Here is an 8,125-nt window from a genome sequence, read left to right on the forward strand (position 1 = left end):
TTGTCAGCATCCAGAGTCAATCTGCTTAAAGAAATCCATTCACTAATAGTAGTTAGTTCTTTATTTAAGTTACTGATGAGTTCATTGATATTATCTGAAGCTTAAAGGTCACTGCCATCAGCATACAAGATGAATTCTAGATACGAAGTTGTTTTCACAGTAAATGGAAAAAGAAGAGGGAAAAGGAACAGCGACCCTTGAAGCACATAGTGAGATAAATTAAGACAATGTGATTTGGAGCTATTATATAAAACACGGGTTTCTATATGACAGAAATGAGTGAAACAAGCGGTTAGCAGAGTCGGTAATACCATAATGAGATACTTTGGAGAGGAGAACTGTGTGATTACACGTTGATTTATTCCTTGTAAAACCAAATTGGTAGTCTGACAGAATATTGGTATATGATATAATTTTACAATCTGATATAAATTATATATATATATATATATATATATATATATATATATATATATATATATATATATTCCTTCTTTCTGTCTTTTTCTTTATTTTTCTTTTTTTTCTTTTTTTGTCTTTAGTTATGAATATTGTTTTTGCAACCCGATTTGTTAACTGGAATAAGCTTAACTGTCTTGAGTTTACCGGAGCTTATTCAAGCAGTACGCTAAGTGTTGCACAAGTGGAGAAGGGGAAGGGAGGCGCGGCAGCTGTGATTATCGGTGCTGCGCTTCCACCATACCCGGGCCAGAATTGTTCAGGTGCTTCACTACCTCAGAGAGTTTGGATTCGGTTACGGGATTCAAAGACAAATTAGTGTTGTGCGAAGGCCCCCTGAAATTCACGAAACTGTGGAATGGGTGAGTGGCTTTGTTAATTAAGTTATGTGCAATATTAACGAACTTATTATTGATATGAGTAATGTGAGTAGAATCTCGAGTCTGACCTGCCTCGACTTCTATTGTTTGATTCTAAAATGTGTTATTCTCTTTAGCTTGGAATTACTAACCTTTCATATCTTCCTGCAGTTATTTGAGTTAGTCTCTTGTTTCTGTATATCATTTGCCGGATATTTGCTGGAGCTATAAAGGCTTTATCATGCAATTTGAATTTGATCAGGAAAATTATAACCAGCACAAAAAAACAAAAAATAACGTAAAAGTTAGGATCTTTGGATAAGTAAACTAAATCCCAGCATACATCAGTTAAGAAATTTCTGAATTGGTCAATACTGTCTTCGTTAAAATCTCTGCCAGTCACTTTTATTGCCTTCCATGTTTCCCGATTGAGACGGGTTTTGATGAATGGAAAAATGTGGAAATTGTCATAAATGGTTGTGTGGGTGACACCGCTTGTTAAATAGTTGGCTAGTTAGTCCAAATATGATCTGTCAGAGTGGCTGACTTGGGTCTCCCCTTGTGGGTTTAGTGATTGACGTAAAAAAATGAAGTTGAATAGGGTCATGAAGTCTTTAACATGCATTTGATGAGTTTGTTGAGTAATTCTAAATTAGTACAACATTGGTACATTTTATTTTTTTATCAAGGAAATATTTAAAATCCGAGTGAGGTTGTCTGTAACTGACCACCAGGTTTGCCTGTAGAATCTTAATTTCTATGAAAATGCTTTCCAAGCAGTGCTACATAATGGTTAACACTTATTCGTGGTAATCACTCACATACAGTGCCAAACACATACTTTGCCGGGATAGATTGTTAGCTAGGCATTGTAATTGGGTACACTGAAGAGATGCTGTATGTCTGCAGTGAATTTCGTTTCACAGAAGGACAACAAAATCCAGTTTAAGTTCATTGGGTATAAACACTCGTCTATGGACGTATCAAGATGAAGAGGGATGCTGTCGATATGTAGACTAATAACAGAGATTACAACTTTAGACGGCCTAAGGACATTGCCGTATTTAGAATCAATAAACAAAAAACATTCCGGATTATCGAGGCCTAAATCAAACTGGGGAAATATGTTCGGGTCAGTTGGATTCGTGACATCAAACGTACTGGGTGGAAAATCAAAGTAATTGATTTTTTTTCAAGTTCTACAAAGATGTTATATCATAATGAAAAGTATTGCATATCTCGACATCACTGACGCCGCGGAACGGAAATATGAAAGTATGCCTCAAAGAGTAAAAACTATGGTAGCCTTAAGTAATCTCACTACGACGGCTGGTACATCTGTGTCTGTTTCCTCTCACACTGCGACGGCCCTCTGTAGCGATCGTGGCACCACCTCCCCTTGGAGAGAGCCACGGCGTTCGAGGGGGCTGGGCGCGGAGAGAGTGGGCGCGGCAGTCGGGGACTCAGAGACAGCGTATGAGGAAACTCTTGCATCGGTGCGGTCTTGCAGGGGGCTTGCAGGAGGGCGCGCGAGGACTCGAGGAAGCCGTTCGCTTCCCTCTCGCGTCGGCCTCCTCCGGTCTGTTTCCTCTACTATCAGAGTGCGATAATTGAAGTAGGAGAATTTTCCATCTCGTCTTGCTGCATGGTAACTGCCCATTTGCCATCGTTTCGTCACCATGGTGCCTGGCACAAGTCTCCGTTCAGGATACCCGTTCGCCACGCAGCTTCCTCCTGCCACAGAAAATGGCTTCTCTGCCGGAGGAGGACGGGAACTTAGCAACAACAGAGTGGTGGCTTTTGATCTGCGGTGTACGATGCCTTAGGGAAAAGTAGAAACTTTTCTAATAATATTTATTATTCTCTAATATTAACTTTATGAAAAAATGTAAAAATATAGCCATTCCTATCTTTAGTTTTCTATAGCATACTAAGGCTAACCAGTTTCTATAACATACTTAGGCTTGTCATTTTTCTATACTTTTGTATTGTTATCCCCCAAAAGCCATGGGGAGGGGGGTGACTTGTCCTAGTCCTGCATACTTTTCGTTGGGAATGTGACCCCGTTCTCTTAGTCTCCCGCCCATGCCCGTAGTAATCACTTAATCCTTTCATGTTTATTCACCTTTCCTATGTTCAATAAATAGACTAACGCTTTTTTCTTTTTTCTTCCCAATATGTAAAGGAATTTTATATAAAGATCCAAGGGGGGTTGGAAGGATGAGTCAGTTCTTTGAGTGGGCGAGGTAGTTATAAACCAGTGACGCTTTGAGGACTCTTGAAAAGCTTGTATGTTGTTGGCTGGACACCATCAAAGGAGGAAGAATCGCGGAAAAGGGTAATAACAAACCAGACAGCTCAGGTTCCATCTGATAACCACTTCCTCCGCCACCAACCCCTCAGTAAGAGCGACCTGCTGCTGACCTGACTCTAGGCGATGGCCAGTTTACCTGTGTGTGGCATTGGGCATTGCAGAAAAATCTGACTTGTTTACAAGAGCGCTGGGCATTACCGAAGCATCTGGCTTATCTACAAGGTCGTCTGCTTAAGAAATGCAATACCACAGCTTTTGGAATATTTCGAAGGCCATCTCAGTGAACGCCATCACATGTAGTTTTTCAAAAAAGAAAATAAAAACTGTAGAATGTCCCTATGGAGCCAGCATTGGTTAGTCCACCTCTTTGAAACAATATTTTATGTCCTCGTAAATGACTGCGATTCGCCTTCCATGAAGAGAAGCCCGTTGCAGAGTGGGAAACCAAAGGTATCATCTATCCGTCAATGTAACTTTGGGTTACCTCTTGAAAGTGAGCTTCGTACCAGTGAAGAAAATATTTTGATATATCATGACAACATCAAACACCCACATACAACTTGGGTCTCAGGGATGAACTTAAAAAAAAGTCTGATCGATCATTTACACCATGACGCCTGATTAATCCTCGAGCTGCGAATGGTAATCACACACCTTGTAACTACTCTCATACAAAACAGGAAAGATGGAATACATGCAGAATCTTATTCCTGTACAAGGCAACCCTTACGATCAGTGATAGCACCATGTTTAGTGATATCGTTACGCCAGAGGGAAGGAAGGGATAGGGACAGAGAAGGGAAATGGAAAGAATCATTAATAAGCATCGTTCCTCTGGCACCCATGTACACCTGGCTGCATCTTTTAATCGCTCCAACATATTTGTAATGTCGCATCGTCAGCACATTCAGCAACGGAAGAGACATTTTTTTTAGGATAGAGACAGCATTTACTTGTATAGACTCACCTTGTCGCACACGTATACAGACACATACTATGAACTCACACACACACACACACATACACATACACACACACATACACAAACACACACACGCACGCACGCACGCACGCACATACAATCAGAATCATAAGCGTGCTTTCACCTCGGACTTACCACGTCATATGTTCCATTCTTCGTAACATGGCATTTAAAGTCATGAAGCACTATGACAATTGGGCGAGAAATGAATTTAGGAACAATCTGTCATGAGCTTCTGCACATAAAGAATTAAGTATAAATATTCACGAGCACCAGTCCAGCAGCACTGATTCGGATCATTAATTCCGAAACATTACATTATGAACTGAGCCGCGTCCTCATGAAGTATCCCTTACATAAAGTTGCGCTCGCACTCGAGAATATCAGGAACACATTAATGCAAGTACTGCCCGTAATGCACGTACATACATATACAGCGTGTGTATGTATGTTTGTTTGTCTATACACCGCTGTATAGAGATGACCGAAATAGATGGTTAAGATAGCTTAAAAAGACTATATTACAACGTATCTTTATCGTTAATATTTAGTAACAGAGGAAGCAGTTTACCATTTTAGAGTTAGAAGAATTGTTCACTTAATGGTCAAGTTTACCAACATCTTTGTTTAATACACATGCATATATGTAGTATTAAAACATGTGACACCCAAAAAAATTGTTTAAACATTCATAAAAAAGGTGATATCGACATGCCGATTCACTAGAAACAGATATGTGCAAAGTCACAGTTAGAGCTGAACACGTGGCCATTACGCAAGATTGAACTTCCTCCACAGAGGAAATTGCAGTTGCCAAATTGAGAGTAAAAAAAATAATTTTGTGCCATTTGTTTATTCACATTTCATCGTTACGATGATGAGGAGGAGAAGGTGATTACTATTATTATTATCTTTATTATTGTTTTTGTTTTCGTTATCATTATTATTTATTATTGTTATTATTATTACTATTATTATCATTATTACTATTATTCAAGGGAAAAGAAGAAGAGTGAAACTAAAGGAGGAAGAAGAAGTAGGTGAACGAAAAGAAGAAAAAAGTAAGAGAAAGATGATAATGCTGAGGTCGAAGAAATAGAAGATTTGTAGATGGTTAAGAATAAAAAAAGAAAAGTAGAAGAAACAACAAGAATAAAAAACTAAGACGAGAAGAATTTCAAAAGAAAGAGAAGAAGAGGAGGAAGAAGAAAGAGCACGAAGGATATAAAAAAATGGCACGAGAGATAAATTCGCCGACCAGCGGCTCCTCCACCGCGGCGACAACGCGAGAAGGATGCCGCGTCTCGCTCAGCCTCTTTACCTGCAAATGGAAACGGATGAGTGCGCGGGGCCGGGAGGGAAACGCTTCTTTTTCTTATTTTCTTTTCTTCTTAGGATTTGAGGGAGGTGGAGGAGGGGGGGGGGATGTGAGGGAGTGTGGGTGGAGTGTTGCTGCTGGGGAGGTGTGCGAGGGTATGGTGGGGGGGAGGGGGAGTGGAGGGGTCGGTAGATATTTGATCATGGGTTCATATTGTGCGTGTTTTGAAGTGTGTGTGTGAGTGAGTGAGTGTGTGTGTGTGTGTGTGTGTGTGTGTGTGTGTGTGTGTGTGTGTGTGTGTGTGTGTGTGTGTGTGTGTGTGTGTGTGTGTGCGCGTGTGCGTTAGATACAATATTAGAATGTGCATTCCATATCTAAAACTCCAAAAACTAAAAAACTGAAATCTAAAAAAAAGTTGTAACTAGATAGAAGAAGAAAAAGAATGCTTTGGTGTCAAGTTAAAGATTTAAATTCATGGAGGGGTAGGCTTTACGAGGAGAGGCTAAGTTGCGAGGCCGGGCCACCGGGTCAAGGCGCTGATGCTGACACTTCACTGTCCTGACGGAGAGAGGGAAGGACGGAAGTTTGGCAAAATCCTGTCGCTACTGCTTCCTTTCATTGCAGTGGTCATTTCCTGTTGATATATGTTGATAATGATAGTGATCGACTTAATAATAACAACAATAATAATAAAAATAATTGTCATAATAATGAGAATAATAATGATTCATGACGATGATAAACAGTGATAAATCGTGAGGGACGTGTGCATTCACAGTGCAAACCTCCACCAACGGCCAATGTCACACACACACACACGCACACTCACACCACGCACACACACACGCACACAAACCACACACACACACACACACACACACACACACACACACACACACACACACACACACACACACACACACACACACACACACACACCACACACACACACACACACACCACACACACACACACACCACACACAAAAGAAGAGAGAGAGAGAGAGAGAGAGAGAGAGAGAGAGAGAGAGAGAGAGAGAGAGAGAGAGAGAGAGAGAGAGAGAGAGAGAGAGAGAGAGAGAGAGAGAGGTGGGTGGGTCATGTTTACATATAAACGCTACGCATATCCCATGAGCATGGCTTCGCCGCTTTGTGTGGCCAGTCCTGTTCGCGCTATGGCCAGAAGTCGCATTCGCCGCCCATACACAGCTTTTCTCCCACGCCTTTTCAGTCGTCAGTCACTCTCTGTTGTGATCTTTAATACATGTAGTCTTGTTTGGCAAGTTCCCTCCAGCCACACTCCCTGCATTCCCTCCCCTTCTTCGGCCAATCACAGTCGCGTTCAGAGATCTTTCGTCTTGTGAATGGAACACAGGGCGTGTGAAGTCAACATTCTGGTGCTGTGCGGCATTTTCCATCCAGCTAAACCTCAGTCTTCCCCCTCACATATATCACCTTCCATACATCTCATTTGCTTTATTCATATTTTATGTTTGGGTGATTATCCCTTTTTCATTCATACATGAGGGGTAACTTTAGCGATATATATTTTTTCAACTCTGACGCTCTCTTGGGCGGTATGTAGCTGACGATACGACAGTGAAATATACATTTGTTTGTATGTACAATTACGCTCCCGAAATGCCACGAATCAAAATCTATTTCATAAAAAAAAAAAAAAAAATCGTCAATTTTTGCGGATGCAGGGACAGACAAGCTGGAGGCCCTGCGGTCCTCAGGGGTTAATTTCCTCTAGGTGCTGGACGCTCATCACCTCCAAAATCTAACCATACAGTCTCAGGCTCATAGACATCCCACTCATAAAATTTTACCCCAGTCCGCCAGTACCTTTCCTCGTGAACCTGCTCGCAATCCAAGATGTCCTGGCAAGAACACGCCCGCATGGGAGCAGGTAATAGGAAAAGGATCCACCAATCGCCTTTTCGTGCCATTTGGAAAGCCCCCTTCGTCCTCCTGTTCCACGAACTATTAGTTGGTTTCTTGACAGGAGCTGCCCGCGAATCGGCTGGTGTGAACCGATCACCACACTTGAAGAGATCGATGTGGCCAAATAGAGAACACTTCCTAAAGGAGATATATTTCAGTGGGAGAACAAAGCTCCCGTGTTTTCTGTATTCCCGCGTCTGAAAATGCAATATAATTTTTTTTTTGTATGAATTATCTCTGTTTTCATGTCGGCTTCGAGTATATTTCTTGCGCGGGGTCCTTGGGGTAATTATCCTTCTCGTTGGTGACGTCATTTTTCTTTATTATTGTAGAAACGAGTATTTTGGGCCTAGCGTTGTTCGCCTTCAGATAAAATCTCGCCGACGGGCAGCGCCGACGGACGCGCATGCAAAAGCCTGATCACACGCATGCGCAGTCTGAGACGTACAGACTGACAGACAGACAAACACGCTCACGAAGACAGAGGAATAATTGATATACACCCACAGACAGAGCGATGCAAACACCCACCCACACCCACATCCAACACCTACACCCACCCACACAAATCCACACACTCACACACACACACGCACGCACGCACGCACGCACACACACACACAACTCACACACTCACACACACACACACACACACACATACACACACACACACACACACACACACACGCGCGCGCGCGCGCAGAATTACATTTTCTTCAAAAGTGGCTCATGATTGCAAGAACTGCC

The 8,125-nt window shown here is 41.9% G+C and overlaps 1 long non-coding RNA gene across 1 annotated transcript in view; it reads left to right on the plus strand.

Annotated features, from left to right (window-relative positions):
- Positions 1 to 806: 806 nt before the first annotated feature.
- LOC119578008 overlaps positions 807 to 8,125 on the plus strand; it is a 22,608-nt gene continuing 15,289 nt past the window's right edge. The window contains exon 1 of the long non-coding RNA XR_005229177.1: positions 807 to 821. This is a non-coding gene — a long non-coding RNA (uncharacterized LOC119578008). The remainder of the gene's footprint in view (positions 822 to 8,125) is intronic.

Source organism: Penaeus monodon, chromosome 1 (assembly GCF_015228065.2).
Source record: "Penaeus monodon isolate SGIC_2016 chromosome 1, NSTDA_Pmon_1, whole genome shotgun sequence".
In the NCBI taxonomy this organism is placed as follows: Eukaryota; Metazoa; Arthropoda; class Malacostraca; order Decapoda; family Penaeidae; genus Penaeus; species Penaeus monodon.